Source organism: Benincasa hispida, chromosome 4 (assembly GCF_009727055.1).
Source record: "Benincasa hispida cultivar B227 chromosome 4, ASM972705v1, whole genome shotgun sequence".
NCBI lineage: Eukaryota > Viridiplantae > Streptophyta > Magnoliopsida > Cucurbitales > Cucurbitaceae > Benincasa > Benincasa hispida.
This window is the reverse complement of record NC_052352.1, coordinates 46,591,249-46,604,036: the sequence shown is the minus strand read 5'-3', so window position 1 is coordinate 46,604,036 and position 12,788 is coordinate 46,591,249.

Sequence of the window (12,788 nt, the reverse complement as noted above, 5' to 3'; positions counted from 1 at the left end):
ATGTATGGTTTAAATGTAACTTATAATTTTCAATTAGTCTTTTGTGTTCTTCAATATGACTTTTTGGATTAGGTAAAGGTTATCAAGAGAGATCCAAGGTTGTATAATTTTCTAGATAAAAGACTATTTTCTAGGTCATTAACATTCTCTAAAGTAAAGTAAGCTCCAATTGAGCCTAAGCGCCAAAGCATTCAATAGAGTAACTTACTGCATAATTTTCTTTCATTATGTCCAACAGAAAACCCAAAGATTTTGGTGCTTACGGGTATGCTTATCTTTTCTTCTTTTGGAACTAATAAGAGGGAAGAGACTGGTTTTTGTGGGAGACTCAATTAATATAACCAATGGGAATCTATGTTGTGTATGTTGTTTTTCTCTGCTAAAAGTAAAACCCATGGCGAAGGAATCACTGAGCATTAAGAGAATTATAGCTTTAAGTTTGTGGTAATTCATTATACTTTTGAAGAGCTTTTTTTCTTCTTCGCAGATTTATCGGTTGTTGTTTTTTATGCTTCATGTTTTTGTTTGAAGGATTACAATTGTACCCTTGAGTTCTATGTATCACATTTTCTTATTTATGAGGACAAGACAAGGTTATGACAAAGATGAATACAAACACTTCAAATCGATACCATTGATGGAGGCTCATCGAGATGGTGGGAAGCTGATGCTTTTGAGTATATTACCTAAACGAACCAACTTCAGCGAAAACTCTTCCCATCCCAAATAAAAGGGGAATTGGTCTCTCTTTCCTTCTTCGGCACGACCAACTTCAGCAAAAGACCACAAACTGCTTCGATTGTGAGAAAGGACAATAATATGTGAGCAAGAAAAAGAAGAGCGAGAGCGAGAGTGTAAGAGGGAGAGGGGAGTGATTTGTGAGTGAGGAAAGGAAGAGAGAGAGAACAAGAGTGAGAGTGAGATGGACTTTCCCGTGTACACAAGCTTATTTTGGTCATTTCACCTGAATGTGACGTCAGCATAAAATCATTTGATATTTCCTTTTCTCAAAAAGTAGGTTATTTTTCATTTTTGACTCAAATTTTGAGTAATCCATACAATTTTTTCGATGTATTATCATTTTTAATGATTTAAAATGGGCAACGATGTTTGGTTGTTGATGCTCATATTTGAGTGGGCTTGGGCTGAGGTTAACGCCAGGCAATATTTTTGTTTCTGATGCTCATTGGAGGAGTGGGCTCATAAAATGGGCCTAGCCTCAGGTTAGCTCCTCCATAGGACCCATCAGACTTTCTTTGTCACCTAAAGCTGTTCGGATCTTATTCTTGTTCCGACTTGGTGTCTGATTTCCCCGAGTGTGCTTGGTATACATTTTCAAATGATTAAATTAAAAATTAAGTTATTTTCGAAAAAAAAAGTATTTACAATTACATAAATGAGTTTTTGAAAAATGAGTTAATAAAATAAGTTGATTTAGGATAAACGCTTGAAACGAACTTTAAAAAAAATAAATTTTGAGTACAATCATTAATCTTTCCCTAATTTGAGAAACTTCGACCACCACCATCGGTAGACCTTCGGTCAGCATCTTTGGTGACCATCATCGGCTGACCTCCAGCAATTGTTGCCAAAATTATTTTATAGTAATTTGACATTAATAAAAACACTTTTTGCATATAGCAAACAAAACATAAAAAAACACTTTTAAAAAACAGTTACCAAACACATGCGTATTTTTATTTAATTTTTTTTATCAAGAGTATTTGAATAAAATTGAAGTTTTAAAAAATATTTTTTTTAAGTCATTTTAAACGGGCCCATCACCTACTTTGAATTCTTTTTTAGCTTATCTCGTTACGAAGTTTTAGTTCGATTTAATCATTCTTTTATGCATGTTGTGAGTTCTTATTGTTGTTTATTTTATTTTATTTTTTAGTATTTAAACTAGATATGATATGTGATTTTTTATAATATATTCCTCGTCCAAATTAGTTTATTACATTTAGGCATACTATTGTTACCCGACATATATATTATCGTTGGATAAAAAATTCTAACTAACTATAAGGTTAATAAAGCCATTTCCAGACCTAATTTTTACGAAAAATGCACAAGTTTTACAAAATTTTCAGCTCTCAACCAAATGAAGCCAAATATGCTTGAATTTACATATATGACAATTTGATTATTTTGTAATGAATGTTAATTCAAAGATTACAAAAACAGAAACAAATGAAGATTTTTCATAATTGTTGGTGACACACCGATTATGTTAAATTAGAATTAATGTAAATTCGAAATTAAAATATAATAGAAGTAAAGAGATATTCCATAATTGTTGGTAGAATTGATTTATATTGTCTATGTTTAATATTCTATATATGATTTACATGCTCATATTTTGATACATTATTTTGATTGTTGGTATATTTATATCATATGTTGGATATTATTTGATATATTTATTTCATCAATTAGATTTATTAATTTAATATGTGTTAGTGTGTGTATATATATGAGCAATACCTAGGAGTAGTCTAGGCGACACCTAAGTAATATGCTCCAATCTTTCTACACATCAAAAAATTATGTTTTTTGAAAAATTTACCATGTGATAGTTTTTAATTGGGTGCAACAAGGCCGGCACCATAGCAGCCCATGCTGCACCTAAGTTTTTTCCTATATATATACCAAATATAAAAATGGTTATGATGGTATAATGTTTACACCATTATTTTTGTCATGTTGTGAATTTGGGGAGTACAAATGGTACACAATGAGAACATGGATATAGAGAAAATATAATATGATAATAATATATAATAAAATAAATAAATATTAAAATAAAAAATATAATATATAAATAAAAAATAAAATAAAGAAAAAAAAAGAAATTTCTCCAATTTTTCAAACTTTCTTTGAATTTTCGTATGTGTGTCTTACAATCTCCACCAAATGCCTCTATTTGTAGGCAAAATGACAAGTAGGAGGTGGTTCATTTGGGCACTAAGAATGAGTATTTACAAGACACATGGCAACATACATGGGGTGTAGAGGGAATGACATTTGGCTTTTGACACTAAGAATGAGTATCTATTTTACACATAGTTTGTAATATTTATAATACTCTCCTTTAGATACCCGTTATATATATGAAATATGTATTGTTAAAAACCTTACTAGAAAAAATCCATGGTGACAAAAATCGTAGTGAAAGACAAAGAGTACATATTTTTATATAATCTAATACTCTTAAAAAGAATAAAGTATATTTACTCCCCTTCATATAAACATCACTTGAGATCTCTAAATTGCCACATTCTATTGTTATGTACCAAATTCTCAAAGGTTGCAGCTGGTAACGATTTTGTAAATAAGCCTGCATGGTTATCATTTGAACAAATTTGTGGTACAATGATGTCACATTTTCTTTAAGATCATGAGTGTAGAAATGCTTAGGTGAAATATTCTTTGTTCTATCTCCTTTAATATATCCTTATTTGATTTGGGATATGCTGTTGTGTTGTCTTCGTATAATATCATTGGAAAATTTTTACTAGAAGATAAACCACATGTTCCATGAATGTATTGAGTCATTGATCTTAGCCATATACATTCTCGGCTAACCTCGTGAATTGCAAGAATTTTAGCATGATTTGAGGAAGCAATCGTTATGGTCTGTTTCACTGACTACCACAATACAACAGTTCCTCCACATGTGAATAGATATTCCGTTTTAGATCTAGTTTTGTGTGGATCAGATAAACATCTATAATCTGCATAACCAACTAGATCAATATTTGATTTATATGAATAAAATAAACCTCGATCGTTCTTTGGAGATAACAGAGCATATGCTTAATTTCGTTCTAATGTCTTTTTGTTGGAGAAGAACTATATCTTGCTAATAAATTTAAAAAAAATGCAATATCTAGTCTTGAATTATTAGCAAGATACATAAGTGTACCAATTGCACTAAGATATTACTTCAGGACTAAGAAGTTCTTTATTATTATCTTGAAGTCAAAATATACCTTTCGTCACATCTAGTGAACGAACTTTCATTGGAATGTTTAATGGATGTGCTTTTTCCATATAGAACCTTTTAACAAATTTTCAATATCTTTGTCTCAACCCGAGGGGTTCATAGTCCAAGATCGGGATTAAAAAGTTTTCCAGTTGAATCGATCCATTTATGGGCTGAAACAAACATCTAGATCTTGGAACATTAGATTTAATACAACGATCAAACCTTTTAGTTTTGATCAAAATGTTGATTAACTTTGTATCTACAAGAAAATCATCAACATTAAAGTAGCTTTTCTAATACTTTATGTGGACGGTATCCTACTCATTGGGAATGATGTAGGACATCTTATTGATATTAAAGAATGACTGGCACCCAATTCCAAATGAAATATTTGAAGAGGTGTTGTATGTACTTGGGATTCAAATCATCAGAGATCTTAAGAACAGAACGCTAGCTCTATCTCAAGTAACTTATATCGGCAAAAAGTTGACTTGAAACAATGTATAACTCTAAGAAGGGTTTGTTACATTTCAAGTATAGGGTTCACTTATCTAAGGAACAGTGTCCTAAAATACCTCAAGAAGTTGAGAATATGAGACGTATTCCCTATGCCTAAGTTGTAAGCAGTTTAATGTATCTATGCTTCGCACTAGGCCAAACATTTGTTATGCGGTGAGAATTATTAGTAGATACCAATACAATCTAGGGTTAGACCACTGGACAACGATTAAGATTATCCTCAAGTATTTTAAAAGAACAAGGGATTACAAGCTGGTATATGAAGCTAAGGATTTGATCCTTACAGGATACACAAACTCTAATTTCCAAACTTCCAAGGATTCTAGGAAACCCACGTAAGGATCAGTATTTACCTTGAATAGGGGAACTATAGAATGTCATAGTATCAAGTAAGGATGCATTGTAGATTTCACTATGGAAGCTAAGTATTCCTGGGATTGGTGTCCTAATTCTCTCGGAGTCTCGCAGTTTGTAAACTGTACACATTGTTATGAATGAAATAAGAATGATTTTATTTGGCATTTACTCATATCCAATAAACAAAGCTCCATGGTTATTGTATGTAAACTTAAACATGTATATGAGATATACAAGTGGATCATGCCTTAAGTGATAACTTAAAAACGTCTATAGTATAAGGATTAAGGAGGTATACCTGATCCTGGTGACACTATGGATACAACCCGCTTTGCAAGTATTGTGAACTACTAAGATGGTAGATCTTGACCATTCATGTGGAGACATGCGAGCAGGGGTGTCCTATACAAAGAGTTTGTATAAGACCAGGCCACGAGATGACTAGTCTCTTTATATAACGTCGTTGATACTTTAGACTTACTTCTCACCTAAACGACCATAGGTGACATGACCTTAATCCTGAGTGTTTTGGGAACTCGTGCCTTTGATGGCAGTCCTTTGATTAGTATAAATGAGAGTGGCTAAATTGCCAACTTAACATGCCTACCTTAAGAGCTGATTCTGGATCTTGAACATAGTGGCCACAGATTCTCTTTGGAAGAAAAAACTCAGTCATAGTAGGACTATGACTTATGTTCATTAGAGGGATCAGTAGTACTTAAGAACTACATGGGCATAATGGATATTGGCCCATCTGGACTTACGAGCGATCTGTGAAGGGTTATCGCACTGTTGACTGGTTGATATGGATACAAAATATATCTGTAGTAAGGAGAGTGCAACTTCGGTCTTTAGTGGAATGCCCACAGTTAACGGATGGTAGATCCCGTGACTAAAGAGTTCAGTTAGTTATTCACATACAGTTGGAGCTTCAAGCTACAGATCCATAAGGTCCCCTTGGTAGCTTAATGGATTCAAGTTGAGAATTAGTTCTTCGTGTTGATTTGAAATGTTCGAATTGACAAGAGAAAATTTGATTATATATGATATGATCGGTGTGATGTATGAGATACATCAAGTGGAGAATTAATGTAAATGTGATTTACATTAAGTACCATAAAATAGAAAAAAAGCTATGGTTTATATGTTTCATGAGATGAAATATTAAAACTATAGGTTATAAATATAATATGGTAAGTTGGTTATCATATATATTTATAATATTAATTATTGGATAATTATCTCTTTTTCTCTAATAACCAATTGAATGGGAGATTATTGGTAGTTTTATGGTAACTGTGAGATAAAAGGAAAAATGTTTTCCTTAATTTAGTAGATTTGAGAGAGTTGCTAATTCTTGGAAGAAACTCACGATTTGATGTCAAGTAGAATTGGATTCACTAAACGATAGCTGAAAGATAGTCTAAACGATCATGGAGTGACACTACACGATAGTTCACTCAACTGGTCGTAGCTAAATGATCAGGGGGCTTTTGCTATACGATAGATTGCCTTCTTTTAAACGATTGAGCATTCGTCTACACGATAGGCATTTCTCATCTCCTACTTGCTCAATCGTCTACACGATTGTTATTCCTCTGGTCTCTTCCTCTAACTAAGTCCACACTTCTGGATTTTTACATCGATAATACCAAGTAGCGATTGTGGTGATATCTTACTCAACTTGACTAAGTTCAAGGTTTTGGAGGTCGTTCGTTGGGTTCGTGATCTTGGAGATCATTGAGTTCGTGTTTTCTATGGATCGTGTTGTGTTGTGGTCGTTGTGCTCGAGAGTTCATGTCTTGCTATCTTGGAGACTGAACGAGCATTCGTGGATCGAGGGAATTTGAAGCATGAGTCTTCAAAAGTATGTATATATTATCCCTTGATCTTATTGTATAGTATGTTGTAATTTCGTATTGTGCATGACCTGTAAGTTTCTGTTTCTTGACTGTAATTGTGTATGTTCAATATCAAATGATATTTTGAACGATCATTCCACTGCTCATAGAAATCCTCATGTCTGATTTCCTTCAAGTATGTAGCTGCTTATGAAACAACAAAAGAAGCAGTTTGGCTAAGGAAGTCCCTGAGTGAATTGGAAGTGGTTCCAAATATGGACTTGCCCATCACCTTATACTGTGACAACAGTGGGCAGTAGCCATTGCTGATCTATTTACGAACGCTCTCATGGCTAAAGTGTTTCGGGGTCATCTAGAGAGTTTAGGTCTACGAGACATGTACGTTGTATAATTTAGGGCAAGTGGGAGATGTACACTGGGTATTGGATGCCCTATTTTATTGTATTTATTTAGCATTATCCCGCCTTTTGGATTGTGTACAACCTACTGACTAGAGTTTTAGTTCAAGTGAGAGTTTGTTGGGTTTTATGCCCCAAAACTCGTAGATAGTAAATGTTATTAATTGATCGTCATCAATAAAGAATTATGGATGTTAAATCAATAAATGTTGTCGTTTGTATTGTTGTCTATTTTGTCTTAATAACCCTAAATCCAATAAATTAACATCCAAGGTTATCTTATGAGTCTTGAACTCTATGTGTAGACATAGAAGGATCAATGTTCAAGATACAGCCTAAAGAGTCTAGAGTATAGGGATAAGATCAGGTATCTTATCCTGGTAACACTATGGAGACGACCCACTTTGTATTTGATACAAACGATGCATTCGTGTAGATGACACGCGAGTGGGGGTATCCTATGCAATGAGTTTGCATAAGATTGGACGGAGAAATACTAACCACTAGATGTAACATCGTTGACTAGTTAGGTTTCTATTCCAGTAGGATGACCTAGGCGACTTACTCTTAATGCTGAGTATATTATGAACTCTTGTTTATGAGGAATTGTCTTTTGATTTGTATGGGTGAGGGTGAACAGATCGCCGACCCAATAAGCCTACCATTTTGGGGACAAGATCGAGTAGGGAGTTGGGAACATAATAATACAAGATGAAATTCACTCCTTTCCGTGTTAAGGGTAAGTAGATGAGTGTTCTCTTAAGTGGTATCTCTGGGACTTAAACAAAGGGCCCTACCCTCTCATTGGCCTACGATGGAAGGTGAAATAGTAATTTGACCCAATTGGAGTTATGAACACTCGTGAAGGACTAACTTGCTGGTATTGCTCTACATCCATGGACACAAAAATATATTTGCAGTGAAAAAAGTGCAACTGTGGGTCTTTAGTGACGTGTACACACAGTTAATGAATATTGATTAATTTGTTTAATATTTAACCAATTAATCTCATATTGTTGGAGCTTCTGATCTATAGGTTCATCAGATCTATAATTAAATTGGAAAGTAAAATTTACATATAATTCAAATTAATTAATTCAAGTGAATTAGAATCACAAAGAATTAATTAATAGGGAGGTTTTACACATATACATGGGATGCATATGATAATTAAATATATACATTAAATTGGGTTTAATGTATAAATAGTTATTTAATTATTGTGCAAATTAAAATTAAATAAGTGCTATTTAATTGTGCAAATTAATTAAATAAGTGTTATTTAATTAATTATAGAAAATGAAAATATTAGGAAAAGGGCTTGATCATTTCTATATAAAGACCTCTCTATGACCATTTGAGAGACACACATTCTCATTAAAGAGAAAGATGGACAATACACAACACCCTAATGTTATTGTGCAAAATTTTCTTTAAGAGAATCAATTCTATTCTCCAAAACCCTTTTCTCCTCTTTCCCTCCCAATAAGTGCATACCACCTATCTCTCTATTGGAATCCCAGAGAATAACGAGGTTACTCTCATGGTAGTATCGAGATTGTTCAAGAAATTGTTCGTGATCAAGATCGTTGGAGCTCCGTTCGTTTGAACTTGGAGAGGATTGTTCATGGCACTTGGAAATATACAATGTAAGAATCGATCTAATCTTTTCCCTAATGCATGCTAATTTACATGTTTGTATATTCTATTTTGTATAATGATTTTGTTTAATGTAAAATCGATTTGTAGGATCCAAGGCATTCTAACAAAATACTTCTGCGGTGGGATTTGATCCGCCCTTCATAGCTAACATTTATTATTAATTTAGATTATGCTTAGCCATTTTTTTTTAATTAAATATCCAGATTTCTATCGAATTTATATTTCAAATATCCATATATTATCAAATTTCATTTTATCTAATCAAAATTTAAATTTATTCAAATGTTTGAATTGTTTTTCATTATTTTATACATATTCTTAATAAATTAGCCGAATATTTTTTTTTCATATTTTTTAAGGTTTAAAATGTTTTGTATATGTTATTAGATTCAAGTGTACATATTTCACATTTAGTCACTATTTTATTTAAAGCTTTACCGTATTATATCATTTTAACAATTTGAAAAAAATAGCCATCACTATTGTAAACAACTTTTTGTTATCGACACAAAGTGACTATCAATTTTTGATTCGTTATGGTTTTCTTCTCAAGCTATTGTTTTTACTATGACTTTACAATGAATTAGACTTCTGTTTGATGGTCGATGGGATGAGAATTCTAGTTACCATGATTTTCGAGCTTTTAAGGTGTATATTCCATCAAATTCATTGTTCCAACAATTTGTGGAATACATTCAATGTAAGGATTTTCCCTCTATCTTGTTTGACAATGTACTGGGTTGGTTCCGCCAATTCGAATCATATTAAGATTGTTAGAGATATTTTGTGGTTAATGACAATTTTATCAAAGTCCCCCCAAATTGATTTATGTGTAGTGGTTGACCATGTCTCATCTATTGTCCCGAATACTGGAAATACACTGTATTCGAATAATGAATTAGCATAAATTGATCATTCTTCCCGACCTCCTACGGGCAACATTGAAATTGTTGATTTTCAATATTTTGAGTCCTTTCAGTCTGGTATTCCCATTAAAGTAGGTTTTTACGTTGATGGTAAAGAAATATTTGGCAAGAGTTAAGAGTCAATACCTATGGAAGAGGTCTTTCTGTACTCACGTTGATGGTGTTTGAGGCTTAACCATTTTAGGGCAATGAAAGCACGTCTTTATTTTCCTGCAATGAAGTTGTTTTTAAGGCATTAGAAGCGTTTTCTCTTCCCTTGAAGCTGTTTTGGGGTTGTCGTAAGCCTTTTGAAATCCCTAATTTGATTTTGTTGGCAATGATTTAGTTGGGTTGTTGGTTTAAACGAATGCCTTGTTCGGGTGCTAATAAGTTGTTTTAAGTGTAGATTAGACATTATTTAGAATGCATTGTTTATTGTGATAGTTTTTTAATTAGAGTGTATTTTTTGTTTTAAAATGGTTTTGAAATCCTTAATCTTTAGAACACCTAACGCCAAGCATGTGGGTGGTTTGGGGGCAGTTTTGAAAATTGCTAATTATTATTTTTCTAATATTATAATCTATTTTGCTATTTTCACAATTTTAAATTTTTTTTACTATTTTTTCAAATGAAAGTTTAAATTTTGCTATTTGTCTGGTAAGCTCTAAAAGAAATAATAAACAAAACACAAACGTTATTTCTAATGTTTTTAAGAAACCGCATTAGAATATCTCGCTTTTTTATTATCATCATTATTTTTTTATAAACCTTTCTTTTTCCTTATATATCCTGGGTTTTCTTTTTATCCATTCAACAATAATTTTTAGATTTCTATTTTGTATCTTGATTGTAGATATATGTTATTCTTTTAGACATTGATATTTATGTCTCAAAGTTCTCACTCTAATACCTCAAAAGATACCATTGTGTTTTATAATTCACATTTATACATAAAAAATATGTAAACCAAACCATTTTAGTCTTTGAATTTTGAAAAAAAAAACCATTAAAACCATTTCATTTAATTATTTTAATCTTGAAACTCATAGAAATTGGACATGTTCAATAAATTGAAACCATACAATAATTTCCATGTATTGAATTAATGTGAAGAGAGGCCAAAGATTTAAAGGACAATGTAAAGGCAGTCTACCTCCTCTCCAAAATAATAGTAACCCCTGATCTACATTTGTTTTTTTTTTGTTTTTTTGTTTATTTATTTATTATTATTATTTTTTTTTTAACTTTTGCATTTTATGATATTTTGATATACAATTTTAAGAATTTTTGTATTCAAGTTGTGAGTGTTTGTGATATATGTTTGTTGTTTTAGTTTTTGATATATTATTAAACAACAAATCCACAAAAAACAATCACAAGAAAAATTTAAGTGCTTAATTATTGATTGAATTAAAATTAGAGTTTTAACTTTAGATAATAAGTTCAAATTAGAAGCTTCATCGTTATTCATATGTTTATTGCTTTTTTTTTTATTACAATTTGCGACAAGTCTATTATTGATATCACAGGCTATCAGTGGTAGAAGTTAATTAAAGTTAAATTTCATACCTTTAAAGTTACACAAAAAATTGAGCCTGTTTGTAATGTTCTCATTTTTCATTTTGTTTCTAAAAAAGATCTCAAATTTCAGAAATTGAAAAATAGTTTCTTTTAGTTTCAATTTTTTTTAATTAAAAATTAAAAGTAAGCAATAAAATAAATTAACATTGAAAAAAATTGAAGATAGAAAATCAAAATTCACAATGAAAAAATAAAGAAAAAAAATGAAAAAAATGGAACCAAATGAAAAAAAAAAAGAAGGATGGAGAGTACACAGCAGGAGAGGAGAAGAAATAGGAAAAAAGAAAAGAAAAGAAAAGAATGGAGAACATGGTAGGGAAAGGAGAAGAAAAGGAAAAAAGAAAACAAAGAAAATGAAGAGGAATAGAGAAGGGCAAAATGGGAAAGTGAAAAAAATTTAAAAGATGATTGGTCAACATTTGCCATATATGCAATTATTTCTAAATTGTCCTATACTTAAAAATATTTTCCCTTATTTTGCTTTATATTATAAATTTTCTACTTTTAAAAGTACAATAATCTATTTACTTTCTTTCTCCATCTCCATAATCTCATATTACTCGTTCCAACAGTAACTTTATAATTATAGAAAAAGTAATGAGAAAATAGGGAAAAGGAGACATGAGAGTATTTTAGGAGATAACGGAAGTAAGAGATATACATAGAAAATTTGAGAAAATTAGGGAGATAATTGGTAAAAATGAATTTAGTCTTCCTAATTTTAATTCTAATATTAATTTTAACAACATACCAACCATTCATCTTCTAATTTTTTAGAATTACATTCTTAGAACCATTATATACGTAAACGAACTCTTTTATTGTATTGTTCTTGAAATTAACAAAATAGAACAACCTTACAGTTTTATTAAGTTTTAGGTGTATTGTGTTATTTAAGATTTATAATGAGTATAAAATTTTATTATTGCTATTTAAATCATATATATACAAAGAAATACACTTCGAAAGAGATTTTATGAAAAAATTTAAAGTGGCAAACAAATATTTCCATAAATGTCAAAATTAGAATTTTGTAAATGAAAAGTAAAATTTGGTTTGATATTTTATTTGAAAAAAAATATATGAGAATTAAAACAAAACTATATAATATCTATTTGTAACATGTTAAAACCTATTATTTTGCTCAATATTTAATTGAAATTACAAGATTTCACCTTTTTTTTTTTTGTGTCTATATATATAAAAGTAACATGAATAGTATGGCTAATCTCTCGTTTATGTCAAGGGCAAGACACCATCTCTGTCCTTTAATTTTGTTTGTTTGCTGTGTTACTCAAAAAAATTAGAAAAAATGAAAAAAAAAAAATCATAAATAATAAATCAAAACTGAACTAAAGTTTGCTTTAGAATTGCTGTAATTTCCATCTATTGTATTTTTTCGGGAGAATTAGCTGCAATGTGAAGTAAATTATTGTTCTGTAAATAAATACAAGATTATTGTATTTTAGATATAATAATTAAAATAAAACTTTTATTAAATTTTTTTATATAA